The sequence below is a fragment of the Lontra canadensis genome, unplaced genomic scaffold, assembly GCF_010015895.1.
Source record: "Lontra canadensis isolate GAN:19392208 unplaced genomic scaffold, GSC_riverotter_1.0 scaffold105, whole genome shotgun sequence".
NCBI classification, from domain to species: Eukaryota; Metazoa; Chordata; class Mammalia; order Carnivora; family Mustelidae; genus Lontra; species Lontra canadensis.
The window spans coordinates 4,739,089-4,752,034 of NW_022631099.1; the positions used below are offsets into that span (position 1 = coordinate 4,739,089).

General features: G+C 46.2%; 1 protein-coding gene and 1 non-coding gene across 15 annotated transcripts in view; one reads left to right on the plus strand and one right to left on the minus strand.

Moving 5' to 3' along the window:
• PTPRT (protein tyrosine phosphatase receptor type T) overlaps positions 1–12,946 on the plus strand; it is a 1,045,273-nt gene that overhangs the window by 948,023 nt on the left and 84,304 nt on the right. The gene's annotated exons all lie outside the window — the stretch shown is intronic.
• LOC116855732 lies at positions 8,926–9,063 on the minus strand. Its single transcript, XR_004380424.1, has one exon. It is a non-coding gene; the product is annotated as a small nucleolar RNA SNORA43 (small nucleolar RNA).

The following is a 12,946-nucleotide window of genomic DNA, read 5'->3' on the forward strand; positions in this document are numbered from 1 at the left end:
AATGCTTGAAAAGAAGTCCTCCTGAGGTTCTGGTCTCCTGACACAATGTCTGTCCAGTCCCTCCTAAAAGTCCTTTGTGGTATCCTCAAATTTTCCCTTTTTTTTTTTTCTTCATCCCAGCAACCTGGAAAAGAATTCCTACACTCCCCTCACTATTATGCAGAACAACTCAGCTTTCTCTGTCTCCCTCCTTTTGTTTGAGACCCGGTCCATTAGATCTCACCTTTTGCAAAGAATGAAATAAAATAGGAGGAAAAACTCATTAAGATGTTTTCCTGAACTAAAGAAGACCTCATGCCCCTGGAGGAATTTTGCAAGCCTCCTCCTGAAGCCAGCTCTGAAAACAAGCCTTTCTTTCTTTGATTCTCCTTTTCCTCTCTCTCTCTCCCTCTCCTCCTTCCTTCCCAAAATATCTTTCCAGCATCTACTGTACACCAGGCTCCAAGTTATATGTACTAGTTTTTTGTGGGTGTTTTTTCTTTCACATGCAGCATGTGCCCCAAATATGCTTGCTTGAGTTACACTGTGTGCAGTGGGAACGCATTGACTCAGACTCTACACATTTGGAATTCTTGATAATGCAGGCTAAGTTTATCTCTCAGACTATATTCTGAGAAAGAGCTTACCAAGCAGTATTTCACAAGCTGTGTGAGGTCTTGTGCTAAACTGGGGGTCCAGACAGCCAGATTCCAACACAATAAACTGTGTGATATTAGCATATCATTTTGCTACCTGCATTTTAAGATTCTTTATTAGTTGAATGGAGAGTTTGGATAAGGTGATTTCTAAGGGACCTGTCGGTCCTAAAACTTTATGAGCGTATAAAACATGGTGGCAGGGGGCATATTTGACACATTTATGAGAACAAAAACGTTTATGTCGATGGGTGTGAGTAATGACCAGCTCAAGAGAACGTACATTTAATTTCAAATATGGTCCAAGTTAAAGAGCCTTTTTCATAGGCTCCGTCTACAAATTTTGGAGGAGAAATTGGGATAATAGTTGGAGGAGATGATCTCATCACCTTCCATCCCTGGGCCATATTTCCTAGGGGTTTTGTTGAATAGTCCCAGCCCCTGAAAGTGTTACACGCATGTTCTTATGCACACCTATGTAGATCTGCTTGGCGAGTGAATGTCAGGAGAAGGTGTACTGTTGGCAAGGCACTTTTAGTGTCATGGTGGTCCAGTAAGTCATTAGTCCTACTATTTCATTTGTTTTAAGGTTTGCATAGCATTAAGGGAGACAGATGACTTATCAGAAAGAGGAACAAATAGTCAAAGACCAAGAAACACTATTCTAGAACCTGCGTTCTAACATTTGAAAACAAAAATACAAATACATTTGACTTCTTTAGTGCATTTCTTTCCAGAATGATATCTTTTTTTTTTTTTTTTTTTTTTTTTTTTTACAAGTATCCATCCCTGTGTGATAGGATTTGGGTTGATCTTTAAAATTTATTTTTGTGCCTTTTTGCATTTTCCAAACTTTCTGGCATGGAAACAGTCTACTTTTATAGTGAGAGAGAAAACAGTGCCTGTTGTTCCATCATTTAGTCCCCAGATGGAAACATCGCTAACTAGACTAACCTTGCATTCAATCTGTTCAGATTATATTAATCAGTTAACTGGGATGTTTAGCTTCTAGTTAACACATTTTCTGATTAACTGGAGATGAATTGGGAAGTGTTACTTTATGGAAAGCTTTCCCTGGTGTGCCTGTCCCCTTTCCTAGATTCTAGCTGGATATTGCTTTGATCCTCAAAGCTCCCATGATGTCTGGAATCTATGTAAGGGGTATATGAGTCACAGGTCTGCTTGAAGACTGTGCTCCTTTGTAGACATAAGGTTCCTCGGCCTCCAATCCTACTGTCAAACCAACATGCTATGTGCTCTTTCTTGCCTGTCTTCCTGCTCAGGTTTTGTTTTGTTTTGTTTTGTTTTGTTTTGTTTTTCCATACAAATGAGTGGGCTTGACAAGTTGACATGCAAGTTGACCTCTCGGGGGTACTTGGCTGGCTCAGTCAGTTAAGTGTCTGACTCTTGATTTCTGCTCAGGGGTCAGGGGTCGTGGGATCGAGCCAGTGAGGAGTGGGTCAAGTGTGGAGTAGGTCACTGTGCTCAGTGAGGAGTCTGGTCAAGATTCTCTCTCTCCCTCTGTCCCTGCTCCCACTCATGCTCACTCGTGCACTCTCTCTGTCTCTCAAATAAGTAAATCTTAAAAAAAAAAAAAAATAAGGTGTCTGAAATCTTGACAGGGAAGGCTCTAGGGCTAGGGCTGAAATAATGAGAGAGTGTCTTTACTTTCATATCTAGTGATTGCTGCAGGCTGTATGCTGGGATCTCAGTAGGATTGCTGGCTGGAGCAGGCCTGGGCTTCCTCATAGCATGGTAACCTCAGGATGTTGGACTTTTTACATGGTAGCTCATAGCTTCAAAGGTGAGCCTCTTAGTGACCGAAGTAGAAAGTACATCATCCCTTGTGACCTAGACTTGGAGGTCATAAAGAATCACTACCACCTCATTGTATTGGTCATAAGCAAGTAATAATGGCCTCTATTCTAGGGAAGTGGAATTATACACCTTCTCTTGAATGGACAGAGAGAAAGTTGCCGAAAAGGAGATATTAGCAAATACAGTCTTTGGATGATACAGCCTCCCACACATACCATGGAAAAGGAAAGAGTAGAGCAAAGGAGGGAGATGGTCTATTCCAGGGACAGAAAGTGAGTGGGGTTCCAATATTAAATAGGGTAGAAAGTCATCCTTAATTAAAAGATAAGCTTTGAGCAGAGACATGGAGGAAGAAATCTAGGGGAAGAAAGTTCCAGATCAGTGTAGTACAAGGAGGCCAAGGGTAGACTACAGATATGAGTAGAGTAATAGAAGATGTTATTGGAGAAATAAAGGGGGATCTGACCATGTAGTGCCTTATAAGACTTTGCAAGGACTTTGGCTTTTACTCTGAATGAAATGGAAAGCTACTGCGGAAATTTGAGAAGACAAATTACCATCTGACATTATTTTGAAATGCTCTTCCTAGCTACTGTGTTGAGAAGAGACATAGGAAGGCAACAGTAAAATCAGGGAGACCAGTCATGAGGCCATGGCAGTAACCCAGGTGAGAGACAAAGGTGAGGCAGTGGAGGTGGTGAGAAATGGTTGGATTCTGGATATATGTTGTAGATAGAACCAACAGGATTTCCTAATACATTGGCATGGCGTGTGAAAGACAGAGAGGAACCAAGAGTGGCTCCAGGGCTGTTATCTGAGCCACTGGAAGGATGGGGTTGTCACTAATGGAGATGGGGAAGCCACAGAGAGAAGAGACTTGGGGTCAATGGAACAACTGGGAGTTCAATTTTGAACTGAGTTTGAGATGTCTATTAGACCTGAGAGTGGAGATGGATAGTAGGTGCTTGGATATATATTAGTATGGAATTTGGGAAAGAAGCCTGAGTTGGGGAGAAAACTATAGGACTTACTGTCATATAGATAACATTAAAGCCATAAGACTGTTCAAAGTCAGGAAGCAAGTGAGCACCGACAGAGATGATAACCAAGGACTGAGTCTTGTGGAATTTCAGCTCAATGTGTAAGTGCTCTCCATAGACTAGACATTGTACTAGGGTCTAGGAACTGGGAAGAGATAGAGCGCTTGCCTTCTGGGAGAATTTGAGCCTATTCTTAGACACAGGCATATAAACTGATCACTTTAATATCTTGGCAAAATGTCATAGTAGAGTGCTATGGGAACCCTTGGGTGGTGGCATGCATTCAGCCTAGCCTGGGGATGGGTGGCCACTGGCTCTCCAGAAGACATAAAGCCTAAACCAAAGCTTGAGAAATAGGAATATTCAGATGAAAGCAAGGAAGGGTGTTCTGGGCAGAGGGACTAGACCAGGTATGGTGTGGAGATATGCATGGCAGGTTGAGTGAAGAGAACCAGAAGAAGCAGAAGCAGTTTGGTACACAAACTATGTTTGGTGCACGAAGCATGGAGGGAGAGAGGGCTGGAATTATCAGAAGGAGTGGGCTGGGGTAGGGAAGCAATGCGACACTTGTCAGGCTAAGGAGTTTGGATTCTATTCTAGGGGTCATGCAGAACCATGGAAGGGAGCAGCATTTTTTTTTTTAAGTTGAATTAGCCTTTTAGATATAATTGTTTGGCATAGATCAGAGCAGGGAGACCAGGGGCAGGTAGGCGGGTAGGCGGCTGGGACACTAATTGAAGGAAAAGATGGAATTGCTCAAACCAGGAGACTGGGCCCAAAGCCCAGACAAGCCCACACACATTTTCTCATGTAGAGACATAAAATCAGCTCGTGCTCTTAGGCGTGTAAACTTGAGTCTCTCAATATATATATTTTAAGTTCAGTGACTTGAATTCACGTATGAATCGTTCTGAGTGTATCGTCAAAATGCCTGGATTCAAGTCCTGTCTCTTTGATTAAGTATCTGGGTGACCTTGGGCGGTCATTCTCCTTTCTTGGCCTCCATTTCCATATTTATGTAATGAGGGAAAAGGGATTGGTCCAAGTGATCTAGAAAATGTTTATGTCCCACAAATTTTTGGGCCTAGGTAAGAACTAATTTTCTAGGCCAGCTGGATCTCCCTCCTATTGATAGTTCTACCGGACCCCTTTCTGGGGCTGCCAACGCCCCCACCATATAGTTATATCTCAAGTCCTAGCAACCATGACTGACCAGGGGCCCTCAGTTCCCAGGAACTCAAGGAGACCTAAGGCATATTAACTGTACCTCCCATACAAATATGAGGCCTAGAGGTTTTCAGTCTCGGCCACACATTAGAATTATGTAGGGAAATTTTAAAAACACCAATACCCAGGTTGTTCTTCAGACCAATTAAATCAGAATTCCCGGAGGTGGGATCCAGAGATCTGTATTTTCTAAGCTCTCCTGGTAACTATAGGTTAAGGGACACTGGTCTAAGGTGACCCATGGAGTCCCCAGTGCATGCCCTGCCTGTGCCCCCGGACCCATCACCTCACCTGCTCTATTAATTGCTGGTCACATCGGATGCCAGGGGACACGTGCTAGCCCCTCCCAGAGGCAATGGAACCCATCCACATTGAAGCTAAGAGGCCTCCGTCCCTGATCTTGGACTGCAGAGTGTCAACTCCTCCCTGTCCTGTTTTATCCAGCCCAGATTCTCCCACCTTCCCCAGTTACAAAACAAAAAACCCTAGCCTGCCAGCAAATGCTAGGAGATGTTGGCTGGAGAGAGAGGTTGTCTGTGAGCTGGGTAAGCCCAGGCATCATCGTGGTCAAAGAGTAGCGGGCTCGGAGAAGATGCAGAAAAACAGGAAGTAGTGACTTTGCCATGGGAAGCATTTGAATCTCTGGTCCAATCCAGGCAGTCTGTCATCGTAATGAATGATGAGCCCAGTAGGGCGGCCAGAAGGTATCTGGTTATTACAGCCCCATTAAGACTATTTAAGGCAATAAGGAACAGCTGTGAGGCATAGGACACAGCCCTAATGGAGAGTAAACATTTGTTCATTCTCGAGCTCTGGATGGACATGCCTCACGCATGGCTTCTGGGGGACAAAGCCAGTGTTGCCATGTTTCTCCTAGTCATCTGTGGGTGATAGTGGCAGGCAGCCTTGGCATGGGGTGTCACCATGGAAATCGATGCTTTGGTACAACCCAGGGCCCCCTTCTCTGCTAAAAGCCACCTGAGCAGAAGCAGAGTAGACCTTCTGCTTCTCCCACAATGTTTTCTCTCGGTTGATAAAATTAGTCATAGAGCATCCCACAGGCAGGTGACTCCAAAGAGATTCTGGTCCCCCTCCTTAATTTTCAAATGAGGGTGATTCTGGGGAGGGACCTGGGGAATTAGCAGCAGGTGCCCCAGCCACAAAAGGGAAGACCATGGCTGTTCTCCAACTCTGGGAACTCCTATTGACCAAAATAGGAAAACATGGACTCCACCTGCTCATTTCACTCCACTCTCTGTGGCTTAAAATAAGGAGAAAATGGGCCCTTTCCAGAGGGTGGCCCAAAGACATCAGTAGACCACGTGGGTTTGGACTTGAGAGATTTTCTTGTAGGAAAAAGCTCATGTAGGAGAGACTTAACTCAGTGCTTTCTTTTGAGCTTATTTTTATTTTCTACTTATAATTCTCTTTATAACCAAACAAACAGTATATTCTGCATTTGATATGAGAGGCCTCCATAACCAAGTGAGTAATTTTCAGATGGTAACAGAGAAAAATCCCTTGACCAAGAGCCAAGACTTGGTTTTTGATCTGTTCCTGACATGCTGGGGGGTCTTGGCCAAGACTGTTCCATCCGCGTGTCCCCACCTCACCTCCTGTGAAATATTTGACTGCAGAGCATGGACTCCTGCAGTATGCTTCTATTTTATGTGGCTAGAAACACTCACTGAGTGCCTACTGTATACCTTGCACTGTTTGGAGCCCCAGAGATAGTTAGAAAGCTCAACAAAGGAAATGAAGTCCCTACTTTAAAGGAAGATCATGGTCTTACCACAGCTTGTACTTAGATAACAAACCCCAGTTAAAATGTTTCGTAGCAGGTGAGTAAGGCCAGCCCAGGATCCATGGGCAGGGTGGTCAGGGTGGTGTTTTTGCTTTTTATCTGTCATTACTTCCAAGATCAATCAGAATCTTCACAAAAGATGAGACACTGAGTTGAAGAAAAGTAGGAGGCTGGGTGGAGGAAAAACATGAGTGTCGGGGCTTGGAAACGTGAAAGAACTGAAATGTTGCAAACCAGTTCTTGGAAGAGAAACAAAGATGCCCGCCCATGAAAAGAGAAATAAAAATGAAACCAGCTGGGAGATAAAGAGGAATTTTACACCCATTACCCAGTTTTCCTGGACAAAATTAACAAGACCAATAGTCCTGGTTTGTAAGAGCCCTCCCTTCCCTCTGGCTGACTTTTGTTTCAAGAAAGAGCTGTTAGCCCAGAGACAGCCGCCCAGAAGCTCATGCACAAAGACAGAGATAGTGTGTGGAGGGGACCATAAGTCAGTAGCCTAGAGTGGGATGCAGGGATCCCCCAGATCATGGGTTCAGAGCTGGGAGGAAAAAAGGTACCCTCGTGTGAGCTTCCCCAGGAGACAATCGGCTTCGTGAGGCCAGGGTACATTCTTGCTCCTCTCTCTTCTACCAACCATCTGCAAAATATATATGAATACTAAATATCAACTTCACTGAATTACAGTGTGCTGGCAAAAGGCTTTGTGATTAAGAATAGTTCTCTCCAGGAAAAAAAAAGGGGGGCAGTACTTCTTTTTTTTTTTTTTTTTAAGATTTTATTTATTTACTTGAGAGACAGAGAGTGAGAAACCATAAGCTAGGAGAGGCAGAGGGAGAAACAGACTGCCCCCCCGCTTTCTTGGGTTTTATTTATTTCCTTGAGGGAGAGGAAAAGGCAGTATTTCTTAAAGACACCAACGCAGAATGACTCCCACATCTCTGGGCTGTCTGTGTAGGGACACCGAGTATTTGCCTTAAAATTTAAGTTGACTCTTCCCCAGAAATCTGCTGTTCCCATTTACCTTACTCCTAAGACAATGGTTCTCAAACTGTGACATGTGTTGGAATCACCTGGAGAGTCAGGAAAGAACATGAGGACACAGGGTCGTTGACATGGGACAGGGGCCAGCCCTCTGCATTTGACCAAATTCCCTAAGAAATTTGAATGACTGCCAAAATTTGAGAACCATGGTCCTAAAATTTCTTTTTAAAAGAAATCTTGAGCTTTTAATGGGGGGCTTTTTAAATGGTGCTCTGGGACTCTACACACAGACACGCACTCAACTCTTCTGCCTTGATCAGTGCTCCTGTCACAGACAAATACCTCCATCGTGCTGCCCTCTGATTTTCTACTCGGCTTGCCCCGCAGAACTCATAAATTACCGTCTATTTAGTGACATGGCAATAATATTTGCTCTCCTGATGCCACTCTGAGTAGATGTCATTAGTTATCCTCTCCTGCCTTCCCCATCCACATTTATAATCCCTAAGGCGTGGGCTTTTCAGTGCAGGAAGAGACATTGTTGCAAGCTTGGGCCCTACCGGGCCAGCCGGGCCACCAGGAACTCACACAGCTCCTTAGGGTGAAAGAGCGAAAGGTGCACGTGTCTCAAGATACTTGTTCATAATATATACAGAGCTGCCTACCAAATAGGTGATGCTGCCTCAGATGTGTGGCTCTTGCACTGTGCACAACCAGTACAGCTGTCCATGGCAGCCCTTCCCATCTACCAGCCAGCAGCGGACTTCAGTAAATATCAGTGTTTACTGAACTCATGGACCTCCATGGAGACCAGACCTTGAGCCTCCAACACTTCACAAAACTTTCTCATTCTTTGAATACTCCATCTTACCTGTTCCTAGGGTGAATGATTTGCCCTGCTTTGTCCAGGATGGTCCCAGTTTTAAAATGAAATCCTACAACCCCGGGAAGCCCTTTGGTCCAAGGCAAACCAGGATGGATGTTGGAAAGAGCCCCCATCTTTGGTCTCATGACAGTAAATTGGATGTTTGTGACGAAAGGGAGGCAGAGAGTGAGTTCCAGAAGTAAGCTGTGGGTGTCTGTAAGCACATCCTTGGGCAAGACAGGGAAGGACGAGACTCCAAACACCTGCGCACCCGACACGGTGTGAGCAACCTACTGTGGTTGCCTCCGGTAGTCACAGATCATCACCAAACTCCATGAGGTGTATTTGCTTTTCATTGTTTTAAGTTTACATCCCATCAAACCCATTGGGGGGTGGGGCAGAGGTGTACAGTTCCCTAAGTTTTAACAAATGCATAGAGTCACGTAAACACCAAGAGGCATAAGAGTTCGGTTGGCAACAAACTCCCCTCCCTGCCCCAGAGTCAAACCCTTCCCCCACCCCTAACCTGAAGGGTGTATTTTTTTCTTTTTAGTGTGTTAGGCTATAAACCGTTCTTAGTGCTCACTATTCTGAGTGCTGAGCATAGAAACAGCCACTTCCTCTTTGCCTCCACGTCCCAGGTGGAGCAGAGCAGCTGAATCTGTGGCACAGGCCGGTCCCCACTGCACCCCCTGCGCCTGAAGGCCAGGCTCAGAAATGTGGAAGGGCTGGGAAGGGCAGTTATTGACTTAATGTTCAGAAAAGTTCATGGAGACCAGGAGGGACAAAATGTTCCCTTCTGGTCTGTCTGCCTTTTGCAAAGCCCTGCCTTTTCCCTGACTCATTAGGCACTGCTGGTGGACAAGAGGCATTCCTGACAAAAATGAAGGAAAGAGGGGATGTGGAGAAAGGGGAACCCTCTTACACTGTTGGTGGGAATGCAAGTTGGTGCAGCCACTTTGGAGAACAGTGTGGAGATTCCTCAAGAAATTAAAAACAGAGCTTCCCTATGACCGTGCCATTGCACTACTGGGTATTTACCCCAAAGATACAGATGGAGTGAAAAGAAGGGCTGTACCCCAATGTTCATAGCAGCAATGGCCGTGGTCACCAAACTGTGGAAAGAACCAAGATGCCCTTCAATGGATGAATGGATAAGGAAGATGTGGTCCATATACACGATGGAGTATGATGCCTCCATCAGAAAGGATGAATACCCAACTTTCGTAGCAACATGGACGGGACTGGGAGAGATTATGCTGAGTAAAATAAGTCAAGCCGAGAGGGTCAATTATCATATGGTTTCACTTATGTGTGGAGCATAACAAATAGCATGGAGGACAAGGGGGGATGGAGAGGAGAAGGAGTTGAGGGAAATTGGAAGGGGAGGTGAACCATGAGAGACTATGGACTCTGAAAAACAATCCGAGGGGTTTGAAGCGGTGAGGGGTGGGAGGTTGGGGGAACCAGGTGGTGAGTATTAGAGAGGGCACGGATTGCATGGAGCACTGGGTGTGGTGGAAAAACAATGAATACTGTTATGCTGAAAATAACTAAATTAATTAATTAAAAAAAAAAAAAAGAAGAAGAAGAAGGAAAGACCCAAGGGGAAAGGGTGCCTCCTGGTGGAGACCCTCCGGAGTATGCCAGAGAATGCCGTGGTGCGCAGGCATGTCGGGGAATTCCTGGCAGGCTGGACAGCTCATGGAGAAAGTAGGCCATCAGCTGTGCCTCGAGGCAGCAGCCAGGAAGTGCCTGGTCAGCATTCCCTGGGCCTGGTTTTACTGCACCCCAGGGCATATCCTACCCAATTATCTCCAAGGATACAGTCAAACCATATGAGGAACATCATAACTGGCAGAACCTGCCAAGGGTAGGCGGCGCACAGGGAAATGAAATGGCGGGACACTCCCTGCCTTGGGTGGCAGCTGAGTTGCTCCTGGGAGCTCTGTGTTCTGACATCTCACTATTTGGGCACAAGGGAAAGAGGCTTAGGTGCAAAGACGAGCGTGCAACGAAGGATGGCCAGCTTCAGAAGGGACCCTCCTATCTCAGGAGAGCCAAGCCAACAGGTTGAAGGAACCAGCCAGACATCAGGGGCCATTCCTGGCTAGAGCAGGGAACTAAAGTAGTAAGTGGGGAAACTGAGGTAGTTTCCACAGTCCTGTGGACTGATTCAGCACAGCAGGGCCTGCAAAGCCCATGACCCCCACCGGGGTCTCTCTAGGTAGGTGGAGTGTCTGGCTTACGGAGCTCCGTGGCTGGGAGTGAAGCTGGATGGGTGAGCGGGTGGGTCGCAGTCACAGGGAGAGTTAGGAGGCACCAGATCTGAATTTGACCCTCAAGTCTGTGAAGCCTGGCAGCAGGGATGAAGGGAGGGTTCATGAGACAAGAGCTCCGAGCCACTTATCGCGCTGCTGGGACTGGCTCAGCCTCCTCATCTGGAAACATGTCCGAAGCATGTTCACTGGTGTAGAATAAAACTCGTACTCGTGGCGCTGGTTCACGGACCACCATTGCACGCCACTCCCTCCCCCGCCCATGTTCTGCGTCACTTGCTTGCTCCTATTCTCTAGACCCCAGAGAGCAACCCCCCTTCCAGCTCCAGAACACACCAAGCTCATTCCATGTCAAGGTCTTTGCACTTGCTCTTGCTTCAGGCCTAGAATGTTCTTCCCCCTGCTTTTGCCACGGCTGGCTTCTGCTCGACGTTCAGTGTTCAGCCCCAGGGTGTTAACAAGACACACATAGGAACACACCTGGTGTTGAGCAAGCCAGGTTTAAATCCTGCAGGATATCTCAGTAAGAGGACATGAGAAATGGCTCTGAGGCTGTGGGCTGTGTTGGGGGATACGGGGCTTTGTTCGGGATTGGGCATTGTGAGGCAGTGGTAAGATTCGGGACCTTAATAAATCCTAGCTCTAAGAAGAGGATGCTGGACAGAGGCTAAAACCATGAGTGACAGAGGAGCAGCCATCTCTCCTATGACCCAGGATAGGTGGAACTTTGGTCATTTTTTTTTTTCTTGGCTTGGACAATATTCATACTGTGTCTATGTTTAGTTAGGACCACACCGTGGTCATTTTTATGCCTTGCCCCATCCTGGTCTCAGAGTAGCCTCGTCCGATGTTGGCATTCTGAGAAATTGTTTATGCTCAAGAGTAAGACACCAGGGTCCGACTGTGAGTGCCTGGCCAGCTGCTGGATGTCAGGGGTTGCTTCTTTCTTTCTCAAATGTCACCTTTTCAAAAATGTCCTATGCAGTCCATTCTATCCGAAGCTGTCCCTTGCTCCTAGGCACTGTCTACACTGGCACCTTGTGTATTGCCATGAATGCGCTGGGATATACTGGTTTATAAACAGTAATTATCTTGTCTGTTCATTTATTGCCTGCACCTTCCCACAACTAGAACTAAGTTCCTTAGATCCTGGGTGCCATGTTCGTTGCTGTTATGTCTAGAACCTAAGAATGGCGTGTAGCACCCAGATGGTTGCTGTGGAACAGAGGGAGAGAGGGAGGGCGGGAAGAAGGGTGGAGGAGTGGAGGGAAGATGGATCCACTCAACTCGTATGCTCAGGCAAGTCATTTCCTGTTTCTAGACCTCACTTTGCCAATCTCTAAAGTGAGGCAACGGTTTTCTCAGAAGATCCTTCCATGTCTGACTTTTGAGGATTCTGTGAACACCACAGCTCAGACCTCCAGGGATGAGGACATCCCCAAATGCGTCCTCTAGGATATCCCCAAATGATTGCCTTAGAAAAAGCAACACTGTTGAAGAGTAACATTTCCACACTCAGAGAAGAGTGTAAAAATAGAGCTCGCACTCTCGGGAGAAGAGAATGAGAAGAGGAAAGCAGAGATTGATAATGGATGATTATAATGAGATGGCAATTTTGGCTTGAAAAGAATGTGATTAGCTCCTAATGACCGCCGCCATTCCCTAGTCAATCTACTGTAACTAGCCACTAATGTAAAAATAATGGCCCTCGGCTGGCTCACTTTGAAGATGGAGATGAGTCTCCCTTTCATACTTTTACCCCTTCATATTTTTTTTCCTTCAAGAGATTATCCCCTATTACATTGCAGCTCCCTAAAAAGGGAAATGGACATATGATCAAAGTCTGCCAATTAGGGGGTCATTACTGCTCACTCCTAGGTGGCTCTGTTAGGCCTCTCCTCCTCTACCTCAGTCAACAACATCGTAGCCCCCAGGCTCACCCCTCTTCCCCCAGCCCCACCAAGGGACTCAGAGAGCCTCCCAGGGCTATGTCAGGGGCCCATGTGGTTTCCCAGAGAAGGGCCACTTAACACAACTGCTTTGCTCAGCTTAAGATTTTTCAAAGGATATCGGCATGCTGGGTGCATCCTGAAGGTTATGGCCTGGATGTTGAGATGACTCCCAAATTGTGCCACTTAAGGACTCCGAGGGTGGACAGGGATCATCATCATATCTCTGCAGTATCACAGCACAGAGGTGTATGTTAATCCTGTGGGTCCCCCATGGCATAGGGCAAAGGCAAAGTACGTGGAGGCAGAGGAAACAAAATTCTGCCCAAGCTGTCCGTAAGTGAG